We start from the raw sequence: 13,570 nt of genomic DNA, 5'->3' as shown, positions 1-13,570 counted from the left end.
CCCAAAAGCTGTACAGAAAATCTCCCATACCATGTGCCGTACTGACCGTGCAGGCACGAAGGTAGAAATATCGAATCATTAAGGCCACTTGTTCTATCTTAAAGTTCGGGCCCAAATTTTTACATAATTTTACTTTTTAACAAATCTTTTTTTTTAATAATAATATTTTTTATATTATGTTAGTCACCATACAGTACCTCCCTGGTTTTTGATGTAAAGTTCCATGATTCATTAGTTCTGTATTACACCCAGTGCACCATGCAATACGTGCCCTCCTTACTACCCATCACCAGCCTATCCCATTCCCCCACCCCCTCCCCTCTGAAGCCCTCAGTTTGTTTCTCAGAGTCCATAGTCTCTCATGGTTTACCTGTCTTGACAACAATTTAGGCTCAAGCCAATTTCACAGTGTTTTGATAAACAGAAGTTTGTTAACACATTTTAAACATGAACAGAGGCTTTCTGATGTTGATTTTCTTTTACATCACTACCTTTCACTCCTCTTCCTGAGAATGTAGACTCTAAACTTATTCTGTTTACATCTCAGGCTCCCGACAGGGATCTTCAGGCTAGGAAAGCCTGGGCACCCCCTGCACCCCTGTGCTTGTGGACATTCCCACAGATGCTTCCTGACCAGAGCCTCTGCTGTGGCTGCACCAGCCCTTGGGTTCTTACTGTGAACTGCAAGACAGGCCTCAGCAGCACCCATCAGAGACTCTAACAAAACCAGTTTATTACTCACAGGTCCTCACGGGCAGAGCCAGAAATGTCTAGGGGCGCAGAGTCTCAGAGCAAGAGAGAGACAGCCTACAACTGGGGCCCTGCCCTTATTGGGGTCCATGGGCAGAGTGGCTAGTGGTTTGCTGGTTCACTCTTTATTGACAAGTTTAAAACTTAAGAGTGATATTCTGGCATGAAAAAGAAAAGCAGGATCACTCATGTGTCAGTATTGGGGTGACGCAGGGCTTTCTGAAGAGGTACTACATGGCTGGGGCCGCCTCAGTGCTTCTCTGGTAATTGTGTCACACACCTGACAGTGTGTTTATTCAATATGGTTGTCCTTGAAATGATTGCCTCAGAAATCAAAAGTGTTTTATTCATTTCAGGGTTACAATAGAATGATTCAACAATTCTATAAATTTCTCAGTATTCATGAAGATAAATATACTCATTTTTAAAAAAGATTTTATTTATTTATTTGACAGAGAGAGAGAGAGAGAAAGTATAAGTAGGGAGAGAGAGGCAGGGGCAGAGGGAGAAGCAGACTCTCCACTAAGCAGGGAGCCTAAGCCGGGCTCCATCCTATGACCCTGGGGTCATGACCCGAGCTGAAAGCAGATGCTTAAGGACTCAGCCACCCAGACGCACCAGCATAGTCCTTTTTTAAAAAGTTTTTATTTAAATTCCAGTTAGTTAACATATAGTGAAATATTAGTTTCAGATGTACAATTTAGAGATTCGACATTTGCCTACGTTACCCTGTGGTCATCACAGCAAGTACACTCCTCAATCCCATTGACCTCTTTCATCCACCTCTTATTTCATTTTATTTTTAAATGGCTCCATGACCAGTGCAAAGCCCAACAAGGGACTTGAACTCACCACCCTGAGATCAAGACCTGAGCTGAGATCAAGAGTCTTATGCTCAACTGACTGAGCCACTCAGGTGCCCCTTAACGATTTTTAAGTGCACAGCTCAGCGGGATGAAATACATTCCCATTGTCATGAGTTGACACCACCATCCATCTCCAGAACTCTTTTCACCTGGTGAACCTGAAGCTCTACACCTGAAAATATATTTTTTAATTATCAAAATATTTTATCATTTTGGAAGAAACAACAGCTCTTAATTTTTCTTAGAGCACTGAACTCTTAACTGTTTTGGCAAAAGTTTCAGGGAAGCCAAAACTGTAGTCCTCATGGTTTGATGTCAAAGGAATACAGTTCCTCCCCTCTTGAAGGGAAAATTAGCAATCATCAGTGCTGTGTCCCACCATGAGTCAATATTTTCAAGACCCAAGAAGCCTAGTAAAGAAAGCCCCTTCGCTCTTAGATCTGGAGAAATGTTGAACTCAGGGCTGGGGTAAGCTGCTAAGAGTTTAGGTCTGTGGGAGGCAGGTGATTTCAGGGAAGAGTAATAAGCGCATTAACCTGACTCATAAGCTGGTCTCTTGGGAACAGGAAACTAGGAAAGAAATTCCTATCTGGGCAGACCAATGTCCCATGAGGGATGATGTGCACAGGGGTTGGAGAAACAGGAGGGAAATATACCTAAGAAGCAGCTAGTGAGCTATAAATATCTCTTCTGCTGTTGTCCATCAGCAGGTATAAACTTGGGCTGAGTGGGACATGGGTATTTCTTCTGGAGTCCTAGGTCTGGTTAGGAGACTCCTGCTGCATCATTTGAGAATAGAGCTTCAGTGTCCATCATAAGCCATCGAAGGAGGAACTCGGACTTCCACACAGAGACCCCCATGCAGGTGAGTCTGAAAACCCTGCAGGTACTGCAGGAAAGGGCCAGAAAGAATAGAAGGGTGAGAATATTTACCTGATGCTACCTGAGAGCCAGTCCAGCCCTGCCCAGCACCAGGACATCACTGTGGTTGTTGGCTTGCTTGACTAACTAATGAATGGATTTACGTATGGTCCTAAAATAAAAGTAAACATTGAAATCAGCCATGCAGGGGAGATCGTTGAGGATTAACTAGTGATGATGGAAGAGTGGCGATGGGTAGTAGAAAGTGGTCTTGTTAAAGTTGAACACCAGTCCAAGAAGCTTTGCGATTAGGGAGAATAGAGATGTAGGGTATTAGCTACGAGGGATATGCAGTCAAGGGACAGCATTCCTTTTATTCTTTTTAAGCCAGGGACAATTTGAGTGTGTTCTCATATTGATGAGAAAGATACAGATCAATGGATCATGAGACATACATTTCACAGTGTCCTTTTTTATGCTGGGCATTCCAATAATTTTTTTTTTAAATAATAGGTGAAAGGGGATATACCAAAAAGGTTTACATTGCAATTATTTCCTTAATGGCCAGGATGAGTACACTTGTGGGTTTCTTAGGCGTTTGCTTTCTCTATTGAAAATTGTCAGTGCCATTTCTGTGCTTTTCTTTGGTGGGTTTCATGTCTTTATATACCTGATTTGGATTGCATTTTTTCAAACATAAGAATTGGAGTTTTTCCACCAACTTTGCTGTTCGACCTTTAGTTCCTTTTTGTATGCGTAGATGTATTAGAGGGTAGTAAGAAAGTGAATACATTTTGTGTGCTCAAACCTATCATTCGGTCATATGTTCCTCCCCTCTATTGCATGTTTAAGTGTAGAAAGTTCTTCTGCATCATTTGAAGTAATAAATCACCTTTTATACATATTTCTAACCTGTGTTCACATTTCTATTATTCCCTATTCTACCTTTTGGACTTCTGTGATTAGATCTATTTCTGAATGTCACGTCACCTGCAGCCGTCATTTGGAAGATATTCTTCTTTATTATTTGACTAACATTCACCTTTTCTTCCTAAACAAATATGAACTAATATATCTTTATATAATATGAAATTATAACTTTAGATAATGCTTCCTACCCACTTTTTAAAGTACTTTTGACTATATTCTTTTATTTCTAAGTTTTTATTTTTTTTTAAAGTAATCTCTACCCCTACATGGGACTCGAACTCACAACCTCAAAATCTAGAGCCGCATGTTCTACCGTTGAGCCAGCCAGCCCCCTGTTTCCAAGTCTTTAGCACTTTAATCTTGAATTAGTGATCCACGTTGATGTCATTGTATTAACACTGTTTTATGCCTGTCTAGAAAGTTATTTTTAGATTGTCATTGTGTTTCAGACTGTTGTTTGAGATAGCTCCATGCCTAACCTAGTCTCACTCCTACTGCTATCCTTTGTTCCGAAAGCTCTTAGTTTCTTGTAAAACTTACGTTTCTATATTATGCACACAAAAATATTCATACACTTTTATACCAATTCTTGCACAGAAAGTTATGCTCATTGTAAATAGCCTTTAACTCTGGTACAGTCTTCTTTTTAATAGCTTGTCTCGCTCAGTAGCACCTTACGGTCTTGTCTGCATCAACCAGTAGAATGCTAATTCATTACTTCAGCGGTTGCATAGTATTTCAGGGTGTGGCTGATTCTTTTGCACTTTTGAAGATTTTTCATATTTTTTCTCATTAAATTGCTATTGTATCAATTACACAAAAATATTTCGAGATTGAGTTAAAATGCTGGTTCTTCACTGGGGGCAATTTTGTCCTCCCGGGGACATTAAGCAATGTCCAGATATTTTAGGCTGTCAGATAGGGGAGGCATCTCTAGAGACCAAGCACGGTCCAAATCGAAAGATCCTACAATACTTAAGATCATACCTTCTAGATTGATCCATGTTGTTGCAAATGGCAAGATCCCATTTGTGCCTCTTAGTGCACTTCATCAACTCCCCCAACATCTAGCCTCTGGTAAGTACCAGTTTGTTCTTTGTATCTGCCTGGTTGTTCATTTGCTCTGTTTTTTAGATTACACATATAAGTGAGATCATATGGCATTTGTCTTTGATTTATTTCACTTAATACACCTCTGGATCCATCCATGTTGTTTCTAAAGGCAATATCTCATTCTTTTTTATCGCTGAGCAATACTCCATTGTATATATACACATACCAATCTTCTTTATCCATTCACCTATCACTGGACACTTGGTTGCTTCCATATCTTGGCTATTGTAAACAATGCTGCAATAAACATTGGTGCACATATATTTTCAAATTAGGGTTTCTGTCTTCTTTGGGAAGCAGCATTACTTGACCCCCCCATGAGGTGGTTCGACTTTTAATTTCTTTAGGAACCTCCACACTGTTTTCCACAGTAGCTGAACCAGGTTGCATTCCCACCAACAGTGCACTAGTGTTCCCTCTTCTCCACATCTTCACCCACACGTGTTATTTCTTGTCTTTTGTACTAGCCAGTCTGACTGGTGTGAGGTGATTGTCTTAATCTTTTGGATGTCACATAAATGCAGTTATTTTATTTCCTTTTCGGATGTTCACTGTTCATATGTAGACATGAAACTGATTTTTTTGAGGGTTGGCTTTATATCCAGTTACTTGGCTGAATTAATTTATTATTTCTATTAGTGTTTTTGTGGCATTTTTAGGATTTTCTACATATAAGGTCATACCGTCTGCACACAAATTTATTTCTTCCTTTCCAGTTTGGATGCCTTTTATTTCTTTGTAAATAAGATTTACAAATCTTATTTTATGCTCTGGGTAGAACTTTCAGTATTATGTTGAGTTGAAATTGTGAAACTGAGCATCCTTGCCTTGCTCCTGATCAAAGAGGAAAAATGTTCATTGTATCCCCATCAAGTATCATGTTTACTATGGGTTTTCATAAATGGCTTTATGTTGAGACAGTTTCCTTCCATTCCTAATTTTTAGTGTTTTTGTCATGTTCCATGCACAAATATAAACATTAATTTCCTGAGTGCAGAATATAAACAATAATGCACCTGCCAGGTTAGTAATGCATGATTGTGTCTTGCTCTTTCTCTCTTATTTTGGTAGTCACATCAATGACATGGAACTAGAGAATGATACGCAAATTTCTGAATTTCTTCTTCTGGGACTTTCAGAGGAACCAGAATTGCAGCCCTTCCTCCTTGGGCTGTTCCTGTCCATGTACCTGGTCACCATCCTTGGAAATCAGCTCATCATCCTGGCTGTCAGCTCTGACCCGCCTCCACACCCCCATGTACTTCTTCCTGGCCAACTTGTCCTTTGTTGACATCTGTTTCACCTCCACCACCATCCCCAAGATGCTGGTGAATATACAAATACAAAGAAGAGTCATAACTTATGAAAGCTGCATCATGCAGAGGTACTTTTTCATACTTTTTCTAGGTTTGGATAACTACCTCCTGACTGTGATGGCCTATGACCGTTTTGTGGCCATCTGTCACCCCCTGCACTACATGGTCATCATGAATCCCCAGCTCTGTGGACTCCTGGTTCTGTTGACCTGGACCATAAGTGTCCTGCATTCCTTGTTACAAACCTTAATGGTGTTGCGGCTGTCCTTTTGTACAGTCTTAGAAATCCCCCACTTTTTTTTGTGAACTCAATCAGATGATCCAACTTGCATGTTCTAATACCTTTCTGAATAATGTGGTGATGTATTTTGCAGCTATCCTGCTTGGTGGTGGTCCTCTTGTTGGGATTCTTTGCTCTTACTCTAAGATAGTTTCCTCCATACTTCAGATCTCATCCACTGAGGGGAAGTACAAAGCATTTTCCACCTGTGTATCTCATCTCTTGGTTGTCTCCTTATTTTATTGTTCAAGCCTAGGGGTGTACCTGAGCTCTGCTGTTACCCAGAGCTCCCATTCAAGTGCAGTGGCCTCGGTGATGTACACGGTGGTCACCCCCATGCTGAACCCCTTCTTCTACAGCCTGAGGAACAAAGACATAAAGGGCGCTTTAAATGTATTTTTCAGGGGGAAGTCATTAAAGGGCCATTTTTTAAGAATTACCTGTGATTGCAGCCTTAATGCTTAACAGCCAGAAATTGTGATGCTTTAATCAGATCATGAAAGAAGAACTTAATTCCTCTTTGTATCTCCTGGAGTTTCAATTTTTCTAAAGTTCATCTGTTTTATTAAACTTTCTGTTCCTTCTGATAGCCACCAATTTTTCCTGTTTTTTTTCTTAATTTCCAAAGTTCCAGCCTTGAATCAGAAACAATTTTGAGATTCATATTTGCCTCATAGGGTGATGAACTGTCCTAGTTTTATGAAATAAGCCACACTTGGCAACTGAGGCCATTTTTATAATATTATGGTAGAGGAAATTCTGAGATCACACTTTTTCACTCTGTGTCTGCCATTCCTTTCTGTGTTACTACCTTAAATGCTCTTCCTGATAATAGAGACTTCAGCTACGAGTTTGTTGTGTAGCTGGTCATGGGGCTTCATGATCCTCAAGAGGATCTGTTCTCTTATCAGCTCAGCAGCCACAGTATCCCCGGCCCGGAAGAGTAAGGCAGAAATTGCTTATGCAAATCACCCTTCCAGTGTAATCTTCAGAAAGACGAATTGCATAAATGAATTGACTTAATGTGGGCTCAGTATCAGAGAAGACCTGAAATACGATGAAGTAAAATTTTCTATCACAGCATATTTTATTGCAGAAAATGTGTCTTTGATGATGAACATCCACTCATCTACTCAAGTGTAGGACCTTTGGTGTCCATGTTTAGAGGGTTTTATTCATTGGACTGAAGAAGTTGATGGCAGAGTTTATATTATTTAATTGGATGATTTACTGTTTCTATTTGAAAATTTCCAGTGCTGCCTACAAATATTACCTCTTCTATTATCCTAAACTTAATATCTCTCCTTTTAAATGTTGTCATAAATGTTATATTGTGAGTGAAGGAACAATAAATGTATTCACTCTGTCATTCATTTCTTTATTATGCTCTAAACCCTTTTCGATCCTATGATCAAAGGATGACTCAGTCAAGAGTGGGAATTCCTGCTCAGTAACGCTCTGGGAGTGAATACTTGTGACTGAGGGTCCCACAAGACACTCCTGCAAAAGCATAGAGGTCTTTCCAACCTCTACCAGTTACCTGGAACAGAATCTCAATGGTAATCACTTTTTAGTACAGTTATCTGAAATAAATGTGAATAACCAGGTCATTATGCATACTCCTATCAAATATCAGAACAAATGTCAAAAATAAGAAGCAGTAGGTTAGTCTCAGTTCTGTTTACATTGATTATTTTATCATTCAGCTATTGCTGTAAAACAAGCCATGCTAAAAGGAAACAATATATGATAAATGCTTTTTTTTTTTTTTTAAATCACAACGGTGTCTATGTTGGGGAATTCTGGTTATTGCTGGTCTCCTCATGATCCTGCTGTCAACTGTGGGTCTGCTGGAAGTGCTCTGCTAATCCTCTCTGTGTTCTCACATTTGGGGTTCTTGCTGGTGGTACGCTGGTCTACTTCGGCCATCATTAGAGCAACTGGACTCTGCTTCACATTTTTTCTCCTCCTGTAACAGGCTGGCTTGGATTTGTTTATGTGGCAGAGGCAGGGTTACAAGAGAGCAACAGAAACACACCAAGGCCCCTTGAAGCACAGTCATTTTCAGCATGCACTGTTAGCCAAGGCAAAGAAAATGCTACATCCAGTCCAGATTCAAAGGTGGAGAGACCCATTCTACCTCTCAATGGGAGGAGCTTCAGTCACATTGCAAAGTACCTGGATACAGAGATAAGTGGGGAATGGGGACCATCTCTGCAAAAGGTCTACCACGAGTGTCATTTTCAATTCCATAAAGCTTTATTGGTGCAGGACATAAAATCAACAGACAGAGCAATATCGTACAGTACAACACAGTGATGCAACAATTCTACATATACCTTGGGGCTCATCATGGTGGGTGTGTTCCTAAGGGTTGAGTCTGCAGGATTTTTATATTTAGCTCATATCATCTGTAAATAAAGACAATTGTATCTTTCTTTCTTTCTTTCTTTCTTTTTAATTTGAGAGAGAATGAGAGAGAGAAAGCATGAGACAGGGGAGGGTCAGAGGGAGAAGCAGACGCCGTGCTGAGCAGGTAGCCTGATGCAGGACTTGGGGTCTCCAGGATCATGACCCAAGCCAAAGGCAGTCACTTAACCAACTGAGCCACCCAGGCGCCTCTATCTCTCTTTCTTTCTCTCTTTCTTTCTTTCTTTCTTTCTTTCTTTCTTTCTTTCTTTCTTTCTCTTTCTTGCTTTCTTACTTTCTTTTTCTTTTTTCTTTCTCCCTCCGTCTTCTTTCTTTCTTTCTTTCTTTCTTTCTTTCTTTCTTTCTTTCTTTCTTTCTTTCTTTCTTCCTTCCTTCCTTCCTTCCTTCCTTCCTTCCTTCCTTCCTTCCTTCCTTTCTCATTTGGATGCCTTTTATTTCTTTATCTAGGCTGATTGCTCTTGCTAGGACCTACAATATTATGCTGGATAGGAGTGGTGAGAGTGAACACCCTTGTCTTGTTACTGATCTCAAAGTAAAAGTTTTCTAACCATTAACCATTGAGTATGATGTTATTGTGGGTTTGTCATATATGGTCTTCTTTTGTGTTGAGGTATGTTCTTCCTATACCCAGTTTGTTGAAGATTTTTTTAAAACTCATTAAAGGATGTTGTTTTTGTCAAAACCTTTTCTGCATGTGTTGAGGTGATAATATGATTGTTATATTACATTCTATTAATGGGGTGTGTTATATTTATTGATTTGCTTGTGTTGAATCATCTTTGTATCCCAGGGATAAGTACCAGTTGATCATAGCATATAATCCCTTCAATGTGCTGTTTAATTCAGTTTTCTAATATTTTTTAAAAATGTTGTGTCTATGTTCATCAGGGATATTGGTTCATAGTTCCTTTTTTTTTTTTTTTTTGTACAGACTTTTCTGGCTTTGGTATCAGGTAATGCTGGTCTTGTAAAATGAGGTTGAGAATGTGCTCTCCTCTCTAAGTTTCTGGAAGAGTTTGAAAATGATTTTCATTAATTCTTCTTCAAATGATTAGTAGAATTCACCTGCAAAGCTCTCTGATCCTGTATTTTCTTTGCTGGGAGATTTATGATTACTGATTTAATCACCTTACTCATTATTGGTTTGTTCATATTTCCTATTTCTACCTGATTTATTCTTGGTGGGTTATATGTTTCTAGGGATGTATCTATGTATTCTTGGTTGTCCAATTTGTTCAGAGTAAATTGTATATAGTGGTCTCCTATGATTCTTTTATTTCTACGGTATTGGTCATAAGATATCATCTTTTGCTGCCAATTTTAAAAAAATTAAGAATTTTTTTAAAGATTATTTATTTATTTATTCATAAAGGAGAGAGAGGAGGAAGAGAAGGAGAGAGAGGTCAACTCCATGCTGACATGGAGCTGGAAGCAGGGCTTGATCTCAGGACACTGAGATCATCACCTGAATGAGAATCAAGAGTCAGACTCTTAACTGAGCCACCCAGGCACCTGCTGCTGCTTTATTTATTCGCATCTTCTTCCTCACCCCTTTTCTTTGGTCTAACTAAAGGTTTGTCAACTTTGCTTAGCTGTTCAAAACGTTGGCTCCTAGCTTTGTTAATCTTTCTGATTGCTTTTCTCGTCTATATATCATTTCTGTACGCTCTGATATTTGTTATTTCTTTTCCTTCGGCTTTGGATCTAGTTTGTTCTTCTTTTTCTAGCTCTTTGATTCATAAAGTAAGGTTATTTACTTAAGGTCTTTTATTTCCCACATATATGTGAATATCTCAGATATATGTACCTTTATATTCATTGCAGCATTATTAACAATAGCCAACTTATGAAAACAGCCCAGTATCCATCAACAGATGAATTAATAATGAAAGCATATTAATAAAATGGAATTCAATAAATAAAAGAAGGCATCCTCTTTTTTTAAAAAACATGGATTGATCCCAAAGGCATTAGGCTAAGTGAAATAATCAGACAGAGAAAGACAAATAGTGTATGATCTCACTTATATGTGAAATACAGGAAACCGAACTCACAGTAACAGATATTTGCTGATGGGTTTGGGGAAATGAGAAGATGCTGGCAAAAGCCTACAAACCTTCGGTTCAGGGAACATAATGTACACCATGATCATTATGATTAACTATATTATGTTGTAAACTTGAATATCGTTAACAGAGTACATCGTAAATGTTCTTAAAACAAAAGGAAATGGTAACCATGTGAAGTGATGGATGTATCCACTAACATATTGTGATAATTTCACAATGTATATGTATATGAAGTCACCAACCACAATTTTATATGTCAATTACATTTCAATAAAATGGATAAAGAAAGAAAATTCCTATATCTCTGTCTTATATATGCATTTCATTTTTAAAAATAAGATTTATTCAATCAAAATACGCATCATGAGCATTAATATTTTTTTCTAGGATATTAAATATTTCATTTTTATAAAATTTATCATTTGTTTCACTATATAAATTGTTCATATCCCCCCAATTACCACTTCTTAATTGGAGAACACATTGTTTCTTTAAAAAAGCTTCAAATGATGAAAGAGATGGTAGTTTGCTGGATAAAGTTCTGGTGACTATAATGGACATGACAAAATTTAATATCCCAATTCAATTAGCTTTGCTTTAGTGTCCTGTGACATGTGAGGTCAAGTGCTGTCTTGTAAAAGTGTGGGCTCATGTCTATAAGCCAAAAGATTTTTTTAATCAAAAGTCTCACGCACAATTCCGATTTCTTGGGGATATGATGCTGCTATTGTTTAGCAGGGTTTAAACAGTAGCAATTGATTATTCTTTGCAGATCACCACGTGGCTTTCAGAACTTTTTTGGTCACAGTGATAATGATGGCACAAGTTTGGAAGCTTCACCAACATCTAACCATTGTATGAATTGCTATCATTGTCATACAGTATTTTTTGTTTGTTTGTTTGTTTTGGTTTGTTTTGGTTTGGTTTGGTTTTTGTTTGTGTGTGTGTGTGTGTGTGTGTGTGTGAGAGAGAGAGAGAGAGAGAGAGAGAGAGGTCATGATCGGCTCTAAAAATAGGTATCCACTCTTTTGAATCTTAATGAGTTACACCACTGACTATCTCCATTCTTGATCATCTCCCAGGAGGATATTCTTGGATCTGTCTCTACACTTTCCCCAGTCACAACAGAAACTCCTGTCTACTTCAAGGCCTTGAAACTGTTGTTTGTAAGTTAGCTTTCACCCTGGCTTTTAATGTGTCTTTGCTCAAAATGGATTCTGATCTCCCCTGAGGCTCGTCTTTGAATCCAGATCCCCAGAACAAGATTTTTCAAACCACCACTGAGCAGTTCTTTCACCATTATTTGTATTTCAAATGTCACCTCCTTTCAGTGGAACCCTCCCCATAAAACAATAAAACACAGTACCAGGATGAAAACTATTTTGAATATGTCAATGGGAAGGTCAATCAATAGGAAAACAGTACCTACATAAGGATGCCAAGAAGATAGCATCAGTGATGCAACAGTTCTTAGTTCCATCAATCTTGAGTTAGATAGGAGGTTCCTGGTCTCTCTGAGGCATCTGGAAAGAAAAACTTTTATTTCTTTGATCTTTTCTTAGACTAGAAGTGGTGATCTACAGGCAAGGGGTTGGAGGAAATATTTACCTTTGGAGGAAAGCCCGACCATCTGGGGTCAAATTTCCATAACTGCCCAGTGGACACATAATCTAGTCTCACTGTCTTCTCTGAGCTCATTCCACTGCTGAAGGAGGACAAGGACATGAAAAATTTCAAACTTAAATTTACACCAGTGGTAGACTGTTTGCAGAGATGGTCCCACATCGCCATCTTCCTCTGTTGCCATGTTTTTGACAGTGTGTGTAGCACCTTCCAGCAGGTAGTGAAGACTATTCCTCCACTTTTGATCTGGGCTGGATTAGGATTTTTTATTTGCTGTGGCCAGAAAAATATGATGGGAGTGACAGTGGACCTTGGAGTCTTGCTGCATTTCTCTGCTCTGTCTTGGAACTTTGCCTCCAAAAGGTGAATTAAGCCAGGTGGGCTGCCAGAGGAAGTGAGGAAATGTGGAGTATAGCCCAGTTGTCCAAGTCAAGGCCATCCTAGACCAGCCATAGCTAGCTAGCCTATGGCTAGCTATTATATTTATTGTATTATATTAGAATATATTATATTATATTATATTATATTATATTATATTAGAATTATATTAGAATATTATATTAGAATTATATTATATTATATTATATTAGAATAACCTGGTGAGATCAGCTGAGCTCCCCCAGCTGAAACACAGTTAACTCAAGACTCTTGAGGAGATCAACAGAGATTAGAACAAGTCATCACCATACAATTCCTTTTGATACTAAAGACATTAAAGCAAGCCATTTGTTGTCAAGATGATTTGCTATGTAGCAACATTCACGACCAGCTATTATTTCCAGTTTATTTTGGAAAACTGTTAAAAAGTGACTCTACATCTGTATCTTTGGGGTAAATACCCAGTAGTGCAATGGCTGGATCATAGGGTAGCTCTATTTTTAACTTTTTAAGGGACCTCCACACTGTTTTCCAGAGTGGCTGTACCAACTTGCATTCCCACCAACAATGGAGGAGGGATCCCCTTTCTCCACATCCTCTCCAACAATTGTTGTTTCTTGCCTTGTCAATTTTTGCCATTCTAACTGGTGTAAGGTGGTATCTTAGTGTGGTTTTGATTTGAATTTCCCTGATGGCTAAAACTAATGTAGTGAAGAGAAGGGCCATGTGCACGCCAATGTTCATAGCAGCATTGTCCACAATAGCTAAATTGTGGAAGGAGCCGAGATGCCCTTCAACAGATGACTGGATTAAGAAGATGTGGTCCATATATACAATGGATAATTACTCAGCTATCAGAAAGAACGAGTTCTCAACATTTACTGCAACATGGACGGCACTGGAGGAAATAATGCTAAGTGCAATAAGTCAAGCAGAGAAGACAATTATCATATG

At 38.7% G+C, this 13,570-nt stretch overlaps 1 pseudogene; it reads left to right on the top strand.

The window, feature by feature from the left end:
• The first annotated feature begins 5,550 nt into the window (after positions 1 to 5,550).
• LOC123796729 (olfactory receptor-like protein OLF4) lies at positions 5,551 to 6,581 on the top strand (annotated as a pseudogene).
• The last annotated feature ends 6,989 nt before the right edge of the window (positions 6,582 to 13,570 follow it).

Source organism: Ursus americanus, chromosome 14 (assembly GCF_024610735.1).
Source record: "Ursus americanus isolate L20-20 chromosome 14, mUrsAme1.1.p, whole genome shotgun sequence".
Classification (NCBI taxonomy): domain Eukaryota; kingdom Metazoa; phylum Chordata; class Mammalia; order Carnivora; family Ursidae; genus Ursus; species Ursus americanus.
This window is presented reverse-complemented; position numbering and strand designations above follow the sequence as displayed.